The sequence below is a fragment of the Rhyacophila brunnea genome, unplaced genomic scaffold (genome assembly GCF_057557595.1).
Source record: "Rhyacophila brunnea isolate RB1 unplaced genomic scaffold, BYU_Rbru_1.0 scaffold_12, whole genome shotgun sequence".
NCBI lineage: Eukaryota > Metazoa > Arthropoda > Insecta > Trichoptera > Rhyacophilidae > Rhyacophila > Rhyacophila brunnea.
Window position 1 is genome coordinate 11,323,739 of NW_028232774.1, and position 23,693 is coordinate 11,347,431.

Consider the following 23,693-nt stretch of genomic DNA (forward strand, 5'->3'; position numbering starts at 1 on the left):
ATAAGTGCACTTAGATTCATTATATCCTCAGGCGTATTATTGTGAGTGCTGTGTATGATTATTTCTGACACTGACACTGACTTCTGTACGCGATTTTAATAAATTTGTTTGCCTGAGAATGCAAATTGAAAAAAGGAAAATTGTTTACAATTTACTAATAATAGAATTTTAATAAATTTATTTGCCCATGAAGTCAATTTGAAAAATGATTAAATTGTACAAAAATTTCTAGATAATACTCGCAGAACTACATTTTAAAAATGTATTTGAAAAAATTGTATCAATTCACTTAGAGCGGCGTTTGGAAATCGATACCAAAATTGTGTCCACACTCATCACTCACACCACACACTGTCCGCTGGGAGGTAACACAAAGCATGTTAGAGATGACCAACCAATACGTATTACAGACGCTAGCTAATGTCACACTCAACGTGATTAAAAATATGTCTAATAAATTTGAACGCTGCGCATGACTTCTAAGCAGCCTGTACATGAGTTTAATAAAATTGTGCATGTTAATGCCTGGGAAGGCACGCAACGACAGCTGTCACATTTCGCCCAAACGACCCCATAAACAAGGGAGGGGAGTGCAATATAAGCCTATACAACATTTTCACACAGAGACTGGGGTAATGTCGACATTTCGAAAGCCAAGAGCTTCTGCTGACTCTTTTGTTTTCTTTTCTGCACATTCACGAGCATACTTAATTAGGTGTGATTGAAGAGCTGCGATATCCTTCGTCGTCTAAAAATAATACCATTTTATATGACACTCAGGGTACAGAAAACACACAGACAAACTCTTGAATTTGTCTTTCTACACTGGCCGCCTATTGATTGATTCGGCGGTCTTCACGTAAAGTGGTTCATTTGTAATAATTAATTTTAAAAAAATATGACGCTAGTCTGAATGTAAACAAACTTTCTGAAATTTTAATAGATGGTAGCAATGATAAATAAATAAACCCAAATTCAACATCATAATCCTCAACCAGGATCGATCCACTGCTGGATGAAAGCCTCATCTAGCTCTCTCCACTCTTATCGGTCCTTAGTTGTTCGCTGTCACGTACATCCACCGAACTTTATGAATTCGTCGATCGAGCGGGTTATAGAGCGTCCATGTAGACGATTAGACTGTCGAGCGAAATTTTCAACCGATTGCCATTTTATCTGCTTAGCGACCTTTATGACATTGGGTATTTTAGTCTGCTCTGTATAGCCAAAATACACCTTTCCATGCCACGTTGTGCTACTAGTAATTTTTGAATTTTTCTTATAAGAGACCATGTTGCATACGCATACGTGAGCGTTGGTAACACACAATGGTTAATCACTTTAAGAATAAGACACAACGGGAGGACACTTTTGAAGATACTATCCAGGCTCCCAAATTTACTCCATGCCAGTTTGGTTCTGCGAGCAACTCTTCATACATACCACTTTTATCTGCTTAGCGACCTTTATGACATCAAGTACTTTTGTCTGCTCTGTATGCCCAAAATACACCTTTCCATGCCACGTTGTGCTACTATTATTTTTTGAATTTCTCTTATAAGAGCCCATGTTGCACACTCATACGTAAGTGTTGGTAGCACACATTGGATGAACACTTTACGCATAATGCACAATGGGAGGTCACTTTTGAAGATACTATTCAGGCGCCCAAATTCACTCCATGACAGTTTGGTTCTGACAGCAATCTCGTCATACAGCCAATTGGCATTTGTTGTCCGAGATAAACGTAGTTGCTGATCTGCTTGATCTGTGTGCCATTGGTGAGAATTGCTTTTGGTTCAGTAAAGCGGTTTATTATGATAAATTCAACGTAAACAATTATTAATAGTTAGGATGTCATTTCCATATCTAGTTGATTCTTCATCATATACGATACAATATTGGGAAGTATGATAGGTACACCGAAGATTTATTATACAGAGAAAATAATTATTTGATGTGATGTCGTGAACATGAAACTAATTTTTATTTAAATAGCCAGAATTTAATAAGTGACATTAACATTTCGTCTTCAAACGTCTAGGTTTACTTTACTGTCTACTGCATAAAACAGGCAATTACCAAGAATCTAGCTGAATATTATATTTAATTATAAATGGCAAGTACCTGTATCATAATAGCGTCTAAAAATTTATATCATTATTTTTTATACATTGAGTAAACTTAGCAAAATATCTTTGAAAATAACATTAAAACAATAATAATATGTATAAGTATTATCTGCTTTTTATATCTATAACTTTGGAATAATTTAAACCCAATCACAGATTATAAAAATATAATTATTTGTTTAAAATAACGCTGCCCCTACAATAGTCCAATTAATATGAATTTAATAGATATTAATTCTATATTAGCAACATATTTTACAACAAACTAGTAATATTACAATATGGTAGTTGGTGGCGCTTTTCGCAGTGGACTTTATAATTTGGAAGGATGGATGACGAGGAATCCGGATCTAGGGGTGAGGGTTCAGCAGTTCGTTTGAGCATGTCTGATCCTAATATTATTATATGGGTCTCCATAAAGTGGAGGTTTGTATTAATAGTTTTTTTTACGTGAAATGGATGTTAGCCACTTGCTCAATCTATTAGATCCATGCTCTGACTCGAAACACAAGTTGAAAAACAATACGCCTAAGCCGCTAGGCCATCGTGGGGTATTAGTTTAGCAAATTTTCATAGTATTTTATCATATTCCGGTCTCAATTATTCTACAATATTTTGAGGTTAAAAACCCAGATGGTATCTAACCTAACTTAACCCAACCTCAACTATTGTATTCTTATAATAGTTTCGCAGAGCTTACTAGATACGTATGTTCTGTCTTACTGTCTTTTTTACCAGTATTTCAAACTCAATTTTTTGTCTGTAGGGTGCTGCATTAGCCTGGCCGAGTCTTTGTAGAGACACCTGAGTTTGTCGAACACGCCATCACTGAACTCATTCATTTGTCAAGCGGCGACGCTTTGCTGATGGTCTTCCTCATCCATACTATTTTCATTTATTCATTGATTGTATATGTTGCCTAAGGTTACAGTAGGTTATACCAAAATATCCCTACTATAATTACCCTTAAATATCTTGGATACACCTTAATTTCTTATCTAAACGCCACTTTGTTGATTTTTTAACATTTTAATTTCGATTTATCTACTCCCAAAATCTCTTCAATTTTAAATCGAGTATATTCTTATAGGAATTGACATTTTCAGATATGTATATTTTCAAAATCGTATTTCTTATCCGACAGCATAATAATACATTTCGTTACCTTTATATCTTTCGGTTAATCTGCCACAAATTAATTGTGATGTCGTTTAATACTTTCTATATACTCCATATACTATTACTGCAGTGAAAGCGTCAGCTGTCAAAAGAGTATCTTAATATTTCGTTTTCTTTCACGACCCAATTAAAAGAAACGATTATTTTGTTTGTGTGTCAGTATATTTTTTAAATTTATGAATTTAAAATTTACGTGTATGTTTAGTATCTCACTCACTCTTACATATTTATATAATATGTTTTCTCTATCAAGATAAATATTATATAACACGTGTGTGTGTACACAAATAATCCAAACGATCGTAGTGAAATTAAACGCAAATATTTGAAAATGAAAATCGTGTATGATTTTTTTCTCAATATCATCTTTTAAGTCAACCCATGCGCCATTTTAACTAACTACTCATCATTTTTTTCAGAATATAGATTAAGGGTGATGAAATAAACTAATAAAAAAACACAAACGTCGCTACGGCATATTAAATGTTTGAATATGGAGTTATATAATGAAAACAGATTTCCGAGAACTCCGTTGCAATATGAGCATATTTTCATGACACGTTTTGAGGGGGATGCGACGTAACCACGCTTCTAGGAATGTAGCAACAATGTTCAACAAATGGAGGTGTTAAAAGGGACTAAAACATCTTGCCAAGTTATTAAACTTTATGAAGTAATAACAATAGTCTATTACTTCTATTATAACGTCAAAATTATTGTTATGTATAGAGGAAAGTATTCTATTTTTAATGAATGACTGTTAATTATCCACAACTAATATAAACTAGCAGAGCCAGCTGGCAGTCACCAGTCTGTCTCGCTAGGTCTTGCAGACAGCTTGACGTCCTAATGACATGGTGTTGGATTTTAATATAATTGTGAAGTATGCATAGGCGGCGAATATAAATTACAATATAGGTAAAACCCGGTTGTACAAAAATACTAGAAATTTCACTACCTTCTGGGTGTAGTAAAGTTGTAAGAAGTTATGTTATCATATCTATTAAAGTTTGTAAACGCAACGCGTATTCAATACTGGTAATATTTGAGGATATTTATTCTTTTTTTTGACCATGTCCGATCCTAATAGGATCATATGGGCCTCCACAGAGTGAAGGTTTGTATTAACAGATTTTATTTTTACGAGAAATGGATGTCAGCCACTTCCTCAACCTATTAGGTCCATACTCTGACTCGTACACAAATTGAAAAACAATATGTGTACTTGCCAGACCCAGGATTCGAACCTGGGACCCTCGACATTTTATACCGATGCTTAAGCCACGCGGCCATCGTGGGTGTGTTGAGGACATTTAGGGGGCTTTTTATGTATTATACGTAATAGTTTGCCCTTCATTAAGTCATACACCAAAACTGTCATTAGAGCTTGGAAAAAAACTGAACAAAATTTTACCGTAATTAAGAGATAATACATTTAAAAATATTTCAGGGCACCCAAGCTGTTTCGATAGGTTTTAAAATTCGTATGAATCAATAAACAAAAAGGCGTTTTAAAAAGTACACTTTCTGAAATAAGCGATTGACAAAATATGGGATATTTGTTTGTTTTTTAAATATTCTATAAAATAAGTAGATATAATATGCAGGTGACATAAAATGGGATGTTCCTTTGTTTTTTTTTTTAATTTGTGGATATCAGAATAATGCGTTTTGAATTTGGGATGGTTTCTTATAAAGATAAAAACATATAGTAAACATATAGAAAATATCCGTTACGACTTTAATATAATAAGCGCGGATGAGATTGATTAAGTAGGTACTGTAAATTGGTGATGAAATCTGATTGTATTTACATTTTATAAACAAGGTCATTTAAATTTCATAATATAAAATTTGATATTCTAGGTAAAAAAAAATACTGCTCAAAATGTCGCAATGAGTTTTTGATTATGAAAACAAACATCAAAAGAGTGGTTTATGTAAACGGAAAATTTCCTGTTTTCAATATTATTATTTTCTCTCTCAGCTCTGTCAAAGGCAGACACCGGGAGAGAAATCTGTCGGTTTTATTTGCTTCGACATTTTTATTATTATTCTTTTGTGACAGCTGTAAAACATTCTTTGGAAACTTTTGCGTCTCGCTTTCGATCCGCGATGAGCGTATTTTTGAAACATTTCAACTTTTCACGAATGTTTTGTTTGAACTCTCCCCAGTGGTGGAACTACGTGATTGCAAAACCTTTGACGGCACCATTGAAACCCATTTAAAAATCTAAGTGTAGCTATGACGTCACGTGGTTTTTGCGCGCTGGTGCTAAATATTATGTCACTTGTTCTTTCCCGTGTCCGGAAACTTGTACGTATGCAGTTCGCCGTATCACACTTCACCGTGAAATGTTGTATCGGAAATATATGGCCGTATATTAAAGACCGTTCAACCTCTTTGGGTCGTATAGTACTAACATTAAATTCATGTCTAAATAAAACACGACTCTTGTGGGTTTATAGGAAGCCAGCAGCAAACAAATTTTGTAATAGCCGATATACTGTATTATTTGTTAGGTTAGGTTAGGTTTTCATTCTTGAATTCGTGAACTTTGCCAAATTCAGCTATTAAAATTGAATTAATGTTCATATTGAAACGAATAAAATTGGAGACCGTATAGTAGACCGTTATCTCTTTCCGATAAGAAAGCTTACGGCGAACTGTGCTACGGTGAAATGTTTTACGTACAATTTACATGTAAATCCGTTCTTTCCGTGTTAATTTGTCATAGGGATAATGGCGAATGCAGATAGCCGCCTTGACCTCGTATCATTACTTCGCTGGCAGGTTCTTGTCTTCAAGTCTTCTCTTGTCCAGGTCTTGTTATCCTTTCAGTATGTCCAAGTGGCGGAGAAATACATGATGCAAACAAACAACGTACTCTGAGAATGTCCTAAAATGTGCACGGAAAGCGAAGAATTGCTCAAGTCAGCTTAACCAGCTGTTGAACCAATCGAACAGTACGACCTGCAGCCCGATTTCCTAACTATCGTTTCGTGTGGCACCAGACGACATGACGTAATTGTGACGTCAGCCAATACATGCCACCCGCTCGAGCGTGTATTGGCTGACGTCACAATTACGTCATGTCGTCTGGTGCCACACTAGACGATAGTTAGGAAATCGGGCCCCTGGTCGCAACAAAGGCCAATTTTGTTGCATTTACAAAATACGCGGCGTGCTCCTGCCAACGTGAAGATCTCTTCACGTATATTGTTCAACGGTTTTGTATTAGCATTTGTTATTAAGTACAGTTTTAATTTTACCTCTACGTGCTCATCTCTTCTATAGGTACTCTTAACTTAAAGTCAAGTAAACTCAGTCAAAGCACATTTGAATGCATGGCGAGTTCAGTTTTGGGTAACTGCTTTCGAGATATTCTCAGTCATAAAAAGTGATATTTCATATCCAAACGTGTGGTCCCGGGTGGGTGTGTTGCGGGACGGATATGGTTTGGTGAGGCCATTAATTTCAATGTCACAGCAGATGCATCTCTGCCGGTCTATTCTATACACAAGGCTGCTTTCGGTCCAATACGGCAGATAAATAGGGTAGGAAAGTATCGAATTATTAACACTTATTGTAATAATTAGACCGATATAGACAGTTCAGTGGGTCTATTCTATATACTTATCGACCGCTAAAGTGATAAAGTGATAGATATTATCGAGCTTAGGGTAGGTTTGTATCAAAGTATTAGCACTTATTGCAACAATTACAACCATCGTATTGTAATTGTTGCATTGTTACAATAAGTGCTAATACTTTGATACATACCTACCCTAAGTTTGATAATATTTATCACTTTATCACTTTAGTGGTCGATAAGTACAGAATAGACCCATAGATGGTTAACTTATTATAATTGTTACAATAAGTGTTAATAATTCTATACTTTCCTACCCTATTTATCTGCCGTAGCGGACCGAAAGCAGGCTTGTGTGTAGAATAGACCCGTTGGTACTATTAATAGGAATGAATAGCTTTCTTTTATATTTCTTCTCCTTACATTTCACTACATTTGAAATAATGCTTTTCGTAATATCTCTCATTATTGAGATATCTATTAATATTTACTTTCTGCAGCTTAAGTACTACTTACTTAAATACGGTTATATTAAAATTTTCCGAAAAGCTTGGCAGATTTAATTTATATATTTTTGAATTTCTTAGAATTCTATTTTATTAATGTTCATCATTAAATAATTTTTCCTTTATAATTTTAAATATCTGTATTATTATAATAATCTATATCAGTTAACGATGTTCCTCTGAAGTCGGACGAAACGAGTTCTGATTATTATTTATTTAATTAATTTAAGTACCTACTACACTATATTATTGTGTTTCATTTTAATTAATACAATGTATTTCCAACAAGAATAAAATTTACAGCTAAAACCAGAAATGAAAAAAAAACTTTAAAAAAAAACAAGTAATACTCGTACCTATTAGAAGATCATCTTCAAGTCAACCTGCAATGAAGTCACTTAAAGCTAGCTTAATCAGTAGATCAGCGCATCTATTCTAAACACAAGGCTGATATCGGTGGCTATCGAGGATAGTTTATCATATTTATGTATTGAAGTATTATAATTGTTACAATAAATAAGCTCTCTAAACTGTCAAAACTATCTATATCGCTTTAAAAGTTAACACAGCCAAGAGAGGTAATGGTAATGTTAAAATATAGCACTTTTTGGTTTATGGTTTTATGCTTAACTTATTGTAACAATTAACCGCCTCAATACATATATATGATAAACTACCCTCGATAGCCGCCGATAGTAGCCTTGTGTATAGAAAAGATGCGGTGATGAAATTAAAATTTGTTCCTTCAATTTCATACACTTGGCTGCATATTTATAGAAAAAAGATTTTTTCAACATCTTTGGTAGACCTGATATTTTTTTCGGGGGCCAACGATTTGGAGTTGCCACTGACGTTCGCATTTCAAGAAGTGGATTTCTTGATGAGGTGATTGCCTGTTGTAGTAGGAGCATTGAAGTATATCAATGAGTAGGAGGCACTTAATTATTTAATTCAATATACACTGTCAAGATTTATCATGGCGTTTCTTAAAAAGAATTTTCATCTCGTTATGTCGTTTACGAACAAAGTTTGGCGAGTGTATCAATTTCGCTACATTATTAAACGATTTAACGGAATTTTGGAATTTTAATTAACAAAAAAATCTCATGTCCCTATTTTAAAATTAGCTTAAAATTATGGCAGTGTCCACCTGTCAAAATTCTTATCGATGCGTTCAATAATATTTAGCTAACTATAGTTCTGTTATTTTTATAAGCATAAATAATCCCTCCTTCAACTTATAGCTTATTTTTTAACCGTGAAACCCCGCACATTTTCGGATACATTATCCATACCCAGTCGCTCCGTACTTTGAGTCTAGTGACGAACACGTAACCAGCAGTTATAACTACGACCCATGGCGACAAATCGCATCTACAAGTGGTTGTAAAATTCGCGTGGCCTATGCGCGGCTGAATATACGGTTACATGTATATTGTACGTACACAATTTCACCGTGAGCTTTCTATCGGAAAGAGATGACCGTATACTATGCGGTCTCCAATTTAATTAGATTCAATATGAATATTAATTCAATTTTCATACGTGATTTTGGCAAAATTCATGAATTCAAGAATGAAAACATAACCTAACCTAACAATAATGATCCAGTATATCGGCTATTTTCAAAATTTGTTTGCTGCTGCCTTCCTGTAAAGTGTAAACCGACAAGAACCATGTTTTATTTAGACATGGATTTTATTCAATTCATTTCAATTTATTTATTTTTTTAACATATTGTGGACATTACAAATTATAAGTTTAAGAAGTTCACAACATGACATTTAGAAACAAAGATATATAAAACAGTATTACACAAAAAAAAGAGATAGATCAGTAGATAAATTATCTAGGTACAAGGAAGTACCTACACGGGATGAGTTAAGCAGACCCTATTTTAAGAATTTATAAAAGAACGTCCACCTAAACTCATCCTCGCGTAGGTGGAATATATCAACACCCGAAGACATTTCATTGAACATAGTTATCGCCCTCCCAATTGGCATTACCAGTGGGAGGTTAGTTCTGCACCCTGGGAGAATAAACAACTGATGGTCTCTATTTTTATGTCAGTTTTTTGTCATGTCATATATGTCAGTACCTACTATCCGACCCAAAGAGGATGGACGGTCTTTACTATACGGCCATATTTTTCCGATACAACATTTCACGGTGAAGTGTAATACGGCGAACTGCATACGTACAAGTTTCCGGACACGTGAATATACATGGCGGGTGAAGATAGGGTAACTCAAATCAGGTTATAATTATTCGGTACGTTAATGTCCCTTTGTGACAAGCCACATCAAAATATTATACCAAACATTAGATGCCTCAGATAGTTGCACCAATTCGTGAGTTCACAGGCCGTGGGTGTCGTAGAATGCCGAAAAGACAGTTGCCAATCTGTTGAGAAGGCTGTTCAATAGCCAAATCACCTGGGTTATAATCCTCAGTCGTGACGGAAATAAATGCAAGTGACTTAGCGATTAAGTGCAGCGCGCATGAGAAGGATGTAGCGTGGGTATTATATTTATGCGATCGCGCAACATAGACGCATGCGCGCATCATAAAGAAACAGTTTATGCGTTACAGATAGAGTGACAGATAGATAGAGAAATCAAGATAAATGCCTTATAATGATATTGTTACTAATTATTTTACACCGTTTTTACCAGTAAGTGGAGCATCTAATGTGATTGCTTTAATTAATGTGCGGGATTATGTATTTTTTTAACAAGAATATTGCAGCGAAAACCACCTTATTGTTTGCCGGCAACGGGTCATCTTCATTGCCTATGACTCCGATACGAAGGCAGATCAACATATTATTATGATTATTTTTGTGCACTGATTGATATACAGCACATCACTGAAAATGTCTATGTCTTTGCGGAGCTCATTTAGTAGTATTGCCCCCTTGCTAAATTGTACCTGATAAGCTTGACACGAGACAACGATTTTCACCAGGATTGAAAACCATCTCTCGTGATAGCAGGCAAATATGATAGCATGCCCTGTAGAAAGGCAGTCGGAAAATAATCGTTTGGCGAATTATCGAAAGGAAAATATTTATAAGCCTTAAAATAAATTTATTTTGGACGCGCTATAAAATAAGCTTGAAGGAAATTTCTTCATAAGGACTCAGATAAATATTATTACCACGTTTTCTTAGCTCGTAATCTTGTCTGTCCGGTGATTGTTTATCCATTACAAATCTTGCAATCGATTTTCAACCAACTTCCCGACTAGCTAGACATTTGAAACTTTTAGAATATATCAGAACACGATGCCAATGCATTCTTTTAATACTTTTAGTCATATTTAAGTAGAATTGAATTCATTTTCAGTTAATTCTGTTTTGTATGAAAAGTTATTTCGGGAGAAATCCGTAATCCAATCCACTATTATTGGTTGCTAAGGGGGTGGTCCTAGCAACTAAATTATTAATATATACGTGCGTTACTATGGAAATCAAAATGACATTTCAGTATTCTATATTTGTTTGTTTGTTGCAAAATAGCAAAAAAATGATTTGTTGACAATTGCCTTATTTGTCTTAAATTATTAATGCATAGAATTGTCAAATTTATGTGATTCAACATCTTGTAATTATTTTGTTTTAATTACTACATACTTTACCTAATATCATATATAATTCTAACAAAAGGTGATATTTAGAGAATAGTCAACATTTTTTTATTAGTGTGTATTAGATATTTATTATACGCAGTGCACGCTAAAGTGATTCTAATGGAATCGACTAAAACGTTAATATAAAGAATAAATATATATATTTTATTATTTCCTCTGTCGGTCACGATCGGGCAAAACGCTCTGAAAACGGAGTCGGAAGATAAATTCCGGACGTGCCTAACATGTGAGGCGTTAACAGCTTTAGCTTTCTAAGCAATCGATAATGGTTTTCATATAGGTTTATGACATCTGCGGGCTTAAAGCTTAGAATAATAAATCCTTGATCACTTCGATCGTAACGTTTTATACTGAACGTGTATCCAAAATCTAAATGAAAGCTCTCCGATAATCTATTCCGGCAGTATATATTCCGAGCATGGCCCCCACATGGGGCGGGGGCTAACAGGGCTCTAGCCTGGGGGCCCGGCGTGGTGGTTCGACCAGTAAACTGCCATAAACACAATACAAATTTGCTCTGATAGTAAAAAAATCGCATGCGGCGCAATTTCGCCAGTAGATTCTTATTTAATGAATATTTTTATTGTGTTTCCTGACTAATAAAAATAATTTATTAAATATGGCGAATTTTCGCATGTGACTTGGCTATCACAAAAAGGGGTCGCGATCGGTGCTTCATAATATGATGCTGAGTGCCAAGAATTTTATTGGATATATTTAAAAATACCAAAAATTGCTAAAAACCCATTATTTTATATATTTCTGCGGAATACCATTTGGGGTAACACTACACTGCCCTGAACTTTAACGAATGGTTGGGGGGCCATGATTCCGAGTATATTCTTGATATGACAGTTTGTGTCATTTCTATATTGTCCGACAGCAAGATCTCGTCGATAACCGTCGCTGTAGTCGCATATAGAAGACTTCTCAGTGACGTACCTGTCATGGCGGCAACGCGTGTTTAAATAATGTATAGGCTCTCTTTTTAGATGTGACTCCTTTTCTTCTTCTCAATAAACCAAAAGTTTACTAATAATAATTTTAATATTACTCCTGATGATCATTATAAAAAGCATCAAATCACTTAAATTGATAGATCCGTACACCACGGAATATGAATTATAAAATGAAATGATAAATTTGGGAGCGTTCCTCATTTGAAACGAAAGTGCAGTTAACTGCAAATGAGGGGATTCTTAGTTCACAGTTCTAACACGTGGACAAGAAGTTCTTGTTCGACAATAGGAGTCGCTGCTAGTGAGCTCTAATTGGTCGGTTACTACGGTCACTTTGTGTTACAACATACTTGAAACTAAGGAACTGTAAAAAAAGAGAATGTCGTTGTGTGTTGTGAAAATATGTAAAAACAAAATTAAAGCCGTTATTTCATGTACGTACCGGGTGGTAGTGCCACCTGTTGAAATTCTTGTAGTTGCACTCAGTGTGTTTAAAGCACAGACAGAGAGGGTGTGTGTGTGCTGTGTTGCGCGGCGTTATAACACAAAATACTAAAAAATAAGAAAAAAGTTTTGCGCATGCTTTAGGTTGTGTATCACGCATCGCGTCAACTGTCTACACTTATACGTTAAATAGTTTTCATTTTTTCGTGGAAAACAGTATTGTCATATTTTTATGACGTTGTTTTTAATACAAAGATATAAGGATAAGTATAGAATTTAAACTATTGTACACAATGACATAAGTATAACCTTTTTAGTTTCAAATCACTGTCAATTCAATTTAATTGATTTAATCCCAAGAATTTACAAAATATTGTCAAAATCGTTTGCCATTTGAATAAAGTAATGAACTATTTGTCTTTTGTCTTTATTATCATCATTTTTATTAGCCCTATTGTACAGAATTACAGGGGTGCGATTTATCGTATTTTCTATTGCTAAAAAGGTGAACGGCCACACAACATGCGTGTCATATGACATTAGAAAAAGTTCATTTTTATAGGTGTACAGTAATAGAATAAAGCCGTATTCAACATTTCCACGGAATAAGCCGGCAATAACTCGGATGGCGTGAATGTTTTTAAGAATAACACAACTCTGTATTTTGTTACATTATTTACATTAAGAAATTTTGCTTTTATATAACTTCATATTCTCGTTTTTACTGTAAAAGGTTTTTTGTCGTATTCTTTGCACTACGATGACAGGTTACTCTCGCATACGATTATACTTACGTTGTTTTTATTTTATAATAAAAGTTTTTCATGGTTATAGAATAATATTACAAGTACCTACCAATTAATTAATATAATTATTGAATAATGGTTGCGATTTTCATAGTGGACTGTAATTGATTGATGGAATGATTGTGAGGGTGAATGTGGATGCTGGGGAGGGGTTACGTTAGGATGCCAGGCACTGACATTTTTGCTGTTGAAGGAGTAACCACTGTATAACCCCTATTTTTTATCGTTATTTTCTTTCTTTCTTCACTCTGTACGTTGTTTTGTAAATTTTTAAGATAGAGGTTATTTCGTTCGGTGAACTTCCATGTACTTTTATTTTTATTATTTTTTCTCCAATATTGTTAACACTTATTCTTTTATGTCTCGCCGTGAAAGCTTTGAATTTATAATTTGTCATGTTCATTTTATGTAAAAGAAATAATTTAAATTTGAATTCAGTTATTTGAACCCGGAAAAAATATCACTTAATTATAAAATCAATAAAAAAGTGATAAATATGATACCTATGTCGTATTCCAATAGTTAGTTTTCTATCCCGGGATAAAAATTGGCGCGATATTTTGGTCAAGATGACCGCGTTAACTGGTTTACAGCGAAATATAGTGCAACAATTATAAATAATATTAAGATGTGGCAATTTTGAAAATGAATACTAATTTCCATCTACTCTACTGAACATCTTAGATACATAGAAGTTAACCGAGCTCTATAAAAAAGAGATGCGGTTCACACGATCTACATGTCAACTTAAAATTGCCCCAAGTGATATCCATGTTAGTTTGAATCAAGAAACATGACGGAAACATTTTACCGTGTTAACTAATCAGAATAGCTCTGGTGGAATACTAATCGTGCCGCTCAAACACAATTAGTTTCTGAGAAACAGTGAACCACAGGATCCATGTCTTATCCCCATATGGTAGTGTCTTCCTTTCAAGGGTTTCATAAACCTTTGTCTTTGTGTTCCTGGATAATCGTTTTGATTTAATACTCTATTTAATCGCTTCATTGAAATATATTAATTAATGTTTTCTATTCGCCAGTCTACAGTTCGCTACTACTTCATTTAATACATGATTAGATCTATTGTACTTTTGTGAATGTGGCGATAATCATCACAAGCAACATTCAATTGTCATTCACACACAATGCGTATTGCGTATAGCCATTTCTTGTATGTCACTGAGTCCATTATGAGAAAAATTTATTGTCCATTCACAATATTGCCATAGTGGACAGAGAAAAGTAATTAAATTTATAGTTGAATAGCAGGAAGCTTGTGCGTTAGTAACATGATTGATATTTTCTATACGATAACTTCTAACAATAAAAACGCTCGCATATTTGCGGATTTTCTGAGAAAAAATAACTGAAAATCTCGGTCTCTTACAAAACTATTTATTTTTCTTCTTTTATGGATACCATATTTTCCATCCACTATTCAATATATCACTATACCCTAGGCCAGTGGTCGGCAAACTTATTTGTCAACAGAGCCAAATATCAACAGTACAACGATTGAGATTTCTTTTGAAAGGCAAATTTCTTAATCTTAATTTATATAATATGTAGGTACAATGTTTATTAACTTGATATCATACGTAATAATGATCTTATTGATCAAGACGTATGGTATCCATAAAATTAAATCATGAAAATGACTGACAAACACTCAATGTGAATAGTGGTCTTGCATCACTTCGGATAGCTTGGGAAGTCAGGTTTGCATGTTGTTGTTTTTAATTTTAAGCACAATTCCAGGTTCTCATCAATAAGACGACTTCTCAATTTACTCTTGATTTCCTCTATTAGAAATCTCTTTACTAACCACAAAACTTACAATAATAACATTTTTGGAAGATTGTCTTCAGTAATTAAATACAGAACTTGATTTGACGACAGATTTTTTATGACAGAACTTGATTGACTCTTCTAAAGTTTCTCAACTGCTTTCTTCCTTGCATCACCGACATGATATTTAGTGCTAAATTACGTAACAAGGTGTGTTTAGTTGTAAATTGTCTTTCCAAATTTGACCTCTTGTTATGCGCCAATTTTTCCCAACAAATAATACAGGTCGGTAGGCCATTTAAATTTTGAATAAACGCGAAAGTCTCGGTCCATTCAACTTTAAATTCACGGTTTTCATCTTCCGTTTTTCTTTGCTTCTTCTTTGTAGCCATGCTAAATAGGGCAGAGGGCATATGTGGAAGAGCCGCACTTAAGGGGCCAAAGAGCCGCATGTGGCTCGCGAGCCGCGGTTTGCCGACCACTGCTAGGCTGTACAAATCCGTAGATAAAGATAGTTTAATATGATAATACACAATTATTAATTATTAACTCAAATAATATATATGTAAAAAAATGGCGCCAATCCCCAAAATATCGTACTGTATTGTCGAACAAGAACTTTTTGTCCACGTATTAAAACTGTGAACTAACAAGCCCCTTCTGTCCATTCAATCGTACTTCCGTTTTCAAATGAGGAACGCCCCCAAAATTTACTATTTCATTTTATGCTTCCGTGGTGTACGTAATTTGATGCTTTTTATAACAAAAATATTTCTAAAACGGTCAGGAGTGATGTTAGCATTATTATTAGTAAACTTTTGGTTTAATACAAAGAATAAAAATTGCATCTAAAAAGAGAGCCAATACATTATTTAAACACGCGTTCCCGCCATGACGTACGTCACTGACAAGTCTTTTAAATGCGACTACGGCGACTTCCTGTTATCGACGAGATCCTGTTGTTGGAGAGTAGTAACTCATATATAGAAAGAGAAATAATGAATCCAAACATAAAAATAATTTATTAAAAAACCATCCTATAATATACGTATACTGGCAATTATAGAATTTAAACTGAAATCTATCTAAAAACGTGAGTCAGTTGCAAACTCCGATGTAAAATGCTCTCCAAGATTTATTACTTAGCACCTATACAAGTGAATAGTTTTAAATTAAATTATCGCAATAATAACAGTTTGCACATAATAATAATAATCATAATTGATAATCTCGGTGATCCCAAATTTGACAAGAATTAGGCATTTTATTATTCAAAAAATCGGCAAGATTAACACATTTGAAGATGATTTTAAACATACTTATTATAAGCTATGTCTTTGACCATTCAAGTGTGATAAACATCTTATGAATAATGATTGCTTTATAATAATTATTGACCTAAGAATAAGGTAGTGTTTTTTTGAAATACGCCATTTCTTTTGTCATTCCCCAGTGGTTAAGCTACAACATACGGCCGTAGCCATAAATTGACAAACTATAATTAAAGTAGGGAGAATTTTGACACGTTGTATGTCTAGATATATATATTTTACTATTAAAGAATGTCAATATTATTGTATTGTTAAGTGAGATAAATGCATATCAATCAAATAGTTCAAACATATTTAGTAGGCATAGAAATTATATTATTATTAACAGAACACATTAATAAGATAGGAATGCGAAAGCTAGTTTTCATAGGCCAAGATTTTGAGGACAGCTTATGACTTAAAAACGTCAGGCCATTACTCAAGAAATAAAAGTCCACCTGAATGTCCTCAATTATTACCAATATTAAACGCGCGTTTCGTTTACATGACAAACTTTAATGCATATTAAGATACAAATTATCATCACCTCAATACTACAACTATATAACTTGATTTATACTGTTTTTTAGATACCTATTGAATATTAATCTACATTAATTTCCTTCTCTACAAAATGATAAAACTAGGTACGTCATAAGTTAATGGGAACTACTGTATTAATTTTGTGTTTGAAAATATTAGATAACTTTTACATTAAATAAATAAAATAATATAAATATCCAATATTTTTTCATACAATTGAACATTATTTAATTGTTCCCAATTAGACAAGCACAATTTCCATTTTTATTTTAAATACAAATTATAGCCTAGATTTGTTAATCAAGTAGAGTTTAAATTTCATTTTCCCAACAATGATCAAAAATCAGAGTTATCTAGTTGTAGTATTGAGGTGATGATATGAAAATGTTGTATTTAAGACTTTAAGTATGTCTCATATTTGTCCACACTCTAGAATAATAATTAAATTGTACCTTCCCTTATTTTTGTGTTCATTGTATCGAAGGAAAAATGGAATAAAAATGTGAATCACTATTATAACAAAAACTATTATTCCCATCTCTATTTGACAAGCCCACTGTCACGTCATGTCTTTCGAAGAGTATATAGTATTCCATTTTCGAAAAAATATATATCAACCATATTCTCATTAAAACAAATGAATGACGTATGAAGTATTTGCGGAAATGTCCGTCAAAACAAAACATCCTGTTATGAGGTTATCACAAAAGGGCGGTATTCAGTGCAATAATTGCTTTTTTAATAGGGAAATTAATATAAAAACATAAGTACAACCTAGTTTGAATAATAAGCTGCTTTTATAACGTTTTATCCACTTTATTTAAAACGTTAGGTATATTATGTTTTTGGCTGTCATTTATGGATTTTCAATAAATGTTGTGCACTTGGACGACTGGAAATAATTGACGTAACATAATTTTAAAACACCTCGGAATTAATATATGGTATCTACTACAAAAAACCCGAATCCATTGTTCATTGATTTTATCATCAATTATTCGTTCAATAAAAAATATAATAGATGTTGTATATCTTGGGTCTTGCATTGTAAATAACAGAGGCTGCAAAAAGCAGATTAATCAGAGATTAGGTATCGCAAAGTAAACAATGCCAGGCTGATCCTTTTGATCTTTCTTTATGGTGTTAAGATCTGTGCCATAAAGGAAGAAGACAAATTTAAGACTGATCTAAGACTGACTATGAGATTTAGTAGTATTGAAATTGAATTACAATATGTGAACTTACCAGACCCAGGATTCGAACATGGGACCATCGTTATATTGAACTGTACACACTGTACAGTTATATTGAATTATATTGAACTGTACACACTGTACACACAAGATGACCGCGTGGATTAAGCGCCGGTCTATAGTGTCGATGGTCCCATGTTCGAATCCTGGGTCTGGTAAGTTCACATATTGTAATTCAATTTCAATTCAATGATGACTACCGAGCCAACCTTCAGTCGTAAATTGTGCGGTGGCAAGCCAGGCAGATCCAATGAGTTTAAAAATTCAGTTGGATAGTTGGTTGCTTCGTCTTCGTTTGTTACACAGTCGATAGATTTGAAGGAATGCAGTGGCCAACGATTTTATTTTGAATTGTGAAGTTTAAGTGATCCACATCTTTGTTCTTTACCGCAAGAATGCTCGTTCACTCAACCAATTGTCATGTTTGTGATTAGCAATGATGTTCGGTAACACTTTGTTGATGAGTTCGTCCTTAGTTGAGACGAAATTGGAAAAATTCAGCGGAAACGAAATCAATCCGCTCAATTCATCGACAGGAACACGGCCGTTACCGATAGTCAGCAATTGCTTGGAGAAATGTTCGGCAGATGGATCGTTTAGCAATGCAACTCGCATGTTTGTAGTCAGCTGAAGTGTCTTCACATAGTACCACAGAGTCGATGATTTGAGGCAAGCATTTATTTTATCAGCAGCGGTCGATCTTGGAATGACTGGTAGTGTTTGGCGAAAATCACCAGATAGTAGAATCATTGCGCCTCCAAAACTTCTTGAGTCATTGCGCAGATCTTTCATAGTTCGATTGAGTGCTTTCAATGCGCGTTTGTGCGCCATTGTGCATCCATCCCAGGTGATGATTTTACTTGCTAACAAAACTTTGGCCATTGCTGAGTATTTCGCAATGTTGCATGTCAGTTTTTCAGTCGGCAATTTCAACGTTGAATGAGGCGTTCGGCATCCTTCTAACAACGTGGCCGCTATTCCAGAAGAAGCAACTGCTACAGCATTTTCGGATCTCGCACGAACAGTAGCCAAAATCAATGACATGAGGAATGTCTTCCCAGTTCCATCGGGCGCGTCGAGGAAAAATAAGCCACCATTTCCATCATCAATTGCCTTCATTAACGTATCGTACACTTCCTTGTTGAGGGTTCAACAGTGGTACATTCGTTCGAACTGATTGGTTCAATGCATCTCGATCATATTCACGATCACGTTCCAATTCCCGATTGAAAGCGTCGTTCATTCCACGATGTGGCGTTGGCATTCCTAACTTAACTAAAAAACTGCTGCACATGAGGTAACACATGTATTCGATCAAAAGCAAAGCCTGGTTATGTATCTCCTCATTCACCTCGAGATCGCGATTTCCTGAACTGACACAAATTCGATGTAAAATGTCTTTTGACATGTCATCCTTTCACTTGTTCCATAGTTCAGGTGGATTCGATGGGAAGCATGTCGAAATAATGATATCAAATAATGTGCGTATCTGACTTGGAGATGCAGAAACAATTGCTTCAGCGATTGTCATATCCCAATGAGTATCGTTTTCAAGCAAATTGAGCTGTTGACGTGAAGCACGAAATGTTGGGCACACTACACCATTGACAGATAGACATTTCGACTATTATTCTTTCTTTTGTTTGTTTGTTTCTTGTTTATTGTTTCTGTCATGTATCAGAGATGGCGTTGTATACGGATCGATTTTTTTTGTGTGATTTTCTTTTGTTTTCGAATGCGCGAGGTCGTTTAAATTCATCGATATCAGTCAAAAGCCATTCCTTACAAAATGTATGAGAAAATGAATTTTATTCATAATTTATTTTTTCCGTGATTTATCCAATGTTTTAATGGTTATTCTGCTATTCGGGGCGGAGACAAATCCAATAAATTAAAGATCATAAAAATCGGTCCAGCCGTTCTTGAGTTATAAATGGTGTAACTAACCCGACTTTGTTTTATATATATATATATACTTTTGTATATTTTGAGAAAATCTATAATTTTTCAACTTTAGTGGTGTACCGCATTTAAATAAAACCTAAGCTATCAAATAAATTACGATTTTTTAGAATCTCTACACTCTTTGTGCGTACCAAGAGAATGGTCACGTTCGATAAGTTGTGACGTAAAAAATATATATTGTTCTAGTTTTTTTCTCTTTTGCGAAAACATATCGACGTGCGCTAATGTAATAGCTTTATCTCGTTTTCCGCCCCATGTTATGAATACGAAACCTTCCTCTAAAGAAAATGTCAATACAACTTTTCTTATTATTTGCCCGGAGAAAATATCCGATTCAACACATTACTTATACTGTTGAAATCGATCATTTATATATATATATAGGAAGTTTCCAACTTTGAAAAGCGATGAAGATAGTAAACCGAAGTTAGGCACAAATTGTTTGTTTGCTTCGCAAAATCGTTTTCCGAGATACAACTCGTGTAAGTTTACACAATCTAAAGAGTTTAAGGGGATTCATATTGTGAACTTTCTGTATCGCAACATTAAATTTTATAGTGATTCTAGTATAACTTTTATATTATGATTGAATTGTAACCATAGAAAAATTAGTTTTCCGTATGTTGGCGGTACTATCTCGGCACGCGATTTATTAGTTGTAGGAATGGTAGGGTCGATGGTGTTGTAGATCAAAGACGATCGTGGTTTTTCGTGATGATGGAAGAGTGAGAGTTTATTTATGATTACATAACACATTTGTTGACTCGCCAAACCTATTCGAAAGCGTGGGTTTCTATTGTCCATCAAGATTTACCCGAAACCAAACTTTGTACCATGTCAGTTTGTAGCGATTCTAATTATGCACAAAACTCTTTTATTCGGCGCTCTTGTTTAAATTATAATATGTATTTCTCCACCGTTGATCCTTTTAATAATAATTCACATGTTTCATTTAAACGCGCTATCTCCAAAAGTTTGTATAAATAGATATATAATATTTACTTTTTTTTTTAAATGTTACTTTTTTGTGTATAATTTAATTATTCATTGTTTTTTCTCATTTTACCACGTTTTTATTAGCTCGTATTCTTGTTTGTCCAGTACAAATTTTTTCTTGTTTGTTCAAGATTTGTATTGGACGATTGAAGATTTTTAACTAACTTCCCGACTAGCTAGACATTTGAAACTTTTAGAATATATCAGAACACGATGCCAATGCATTCTTTTAATACTTTCAGCCATCTTTAAGCAGAATTGAATTAATTTTTTGTTAATTCTGTTTTGTATGGAAAGTTATTTCGGAAAAAAATCGTAAAAAGTAAAACACTATTGTTGGTTGCTAAGGGGGTCTTAGCAACTAAATTATTAATATATACGTGCGTTACTATGGAAATCAATATGAAATGTCAAAATGACATTTCAGTATTCTATATTTATTCAAGTATATCTATCAAGTATAAAAAAGTATTTATTAATACATAAAACTGTCATTTTTATATGATTCAATAGAAAATTTAAAAACGTGGTATATAAAAAGTTCTTTTTATCTTGTAATTATTTCTCATGTAATTTTCTTATGCAATTTCTTTATATTTATGTTATTCTTACTCTCTATCTTGTAAGGATTAACTATATTATAATTTATACATGGAAACTTTGCTGGTTACAATAACTTTTTATTATTATATTTTAAATTTTTGTAATCAATATGTAACTGTTTTTTTACTTAATAAATAATAATAATAAAAAAATAAGTACAAGGGTACAATCGGTAAAATATTATAAATAAGCTGACAGTACATAGACTGACATGGTAACGGACCAGGTTATTCCACGACGTCTATTCCACGAATTCCACGACGTCGGTTAGTAATCAAAGTAATAGTAAATAGAATAGAATAAAATCGATTTCCAAAGTAGCTTGATTTGGAAGAGCGCTGATAAGTAGGTATTAAAAGTGACCAATAGTTAAAATTTGTCACAATTAGTATGTCACGCCGTAGCATATAGGTTAAATGCGACGGAATGGGGCGTAAACCCGTGGAGATACAGGGTTCGATTCCCGGCTGGGGTGGCTTACTTTTTTCAAAAAAGATTTTTTCTATTGGTTATAATATACTCTCTCAGAAAGTGTTTTTCTAAATTATATATGTTCAATAATCAGAATGATATATTCTTAAATCTTGTGAATTATTCATTGAATAAAAGAAATAGTTAATTACAAACCATAATACTTAGTGCAAGAACGTAGTCGTCGCGCGGGTGCGGCGCGGTGGCGTCTTGCGCAACTCAAACGTATAACCATGTGTGAAATGTTCGTAGATAGTGTCTTTTTTGGGGCATAATACACACGGTTATACGTTTGAATTTCGCAAGACGCCGCCGCGCCGCGCCCGCCAAATCACTACGGCCGAGCACTTACGGTATGCTATGGGCGATCCGATAAAAATTGTGTAATTTATACTTATTTATTTTTGTTAAATTAAGAATACCTACATATTATTATTACAGATGATGTTAATAAGTTCTTTTTAAGTTCATTAACCCCTGTCTAACCAAACCATAATCGATAAAAAATATTTTATAGCTATTTTTTTACTATTAACTATTATGGCTTGGTTAAATTGAATTTTAAAAACACTATCTGCAATTTGTAGTCTTATTTCAATGAAAACAAATATGTATGACTGACAAAGTTTAGTGTGCACTATGTATGTCGGATCTTAACAGCCTATCTCCACCTTTCGCAACTGAGCCATATTTTATAATATATTATGAACACCACATTTACGACCAAAATTGGTATGAAACAATCAATGACATTAATATGGACGAAGCATCTAGAAAATAAAATGACACTCACTTTGTGTCGGGTCTGCCGGATGGCGAAATTCATATTTTAATATCGGTATCCTACGCTCAAATGAACATTCTGCTTGCAAGCGGTCTGGCGACACCGCTGGGTCTGCCCATACAAAATTTCTGACTGTCAGGTTTCGACTCCACCGTTATTATTGTGTTACAAAATGCCAATGTGCCTAGTTAAAAATTGTAAAAAAATCTACTAAGCACTCCAAGAAATATGGGATATCACTTTTCATGTGTTAGTATTATTTATTATTTATAAAATGCCATTTTAAGATAATGTTTATTCAATGCAATTGAATGACAGAAACCATTGGACAGTCGCCTGTGATGCGCTGGGCTCACTTGCGTCTAAACTCCGAGAAGTCGTAAGTAACCGAGAATCTGTTTCTAACGCAATGAGTCATGACACTAATACGCCATTACAATAAAGGTTATATTACTATAAATTCTCGAAGCTTGTATTGCATAATGGAAATGGATACGTCATATGGTCACGTGACATCTACCTATACATCTGTGAATGACTTTCATGCACAATTTCTCGTGCGCGCCGGTATGAAGTGAGTTGTCCATTTAATATGTTGTAATATTAGCTATCAACTGAATTATAAATATGTGAATAAAAATATAAATTGTAGAAATTGCAAGTTAAAGGTAGAGCATGATTAGATTTAAGCGTGAATAGTAAAA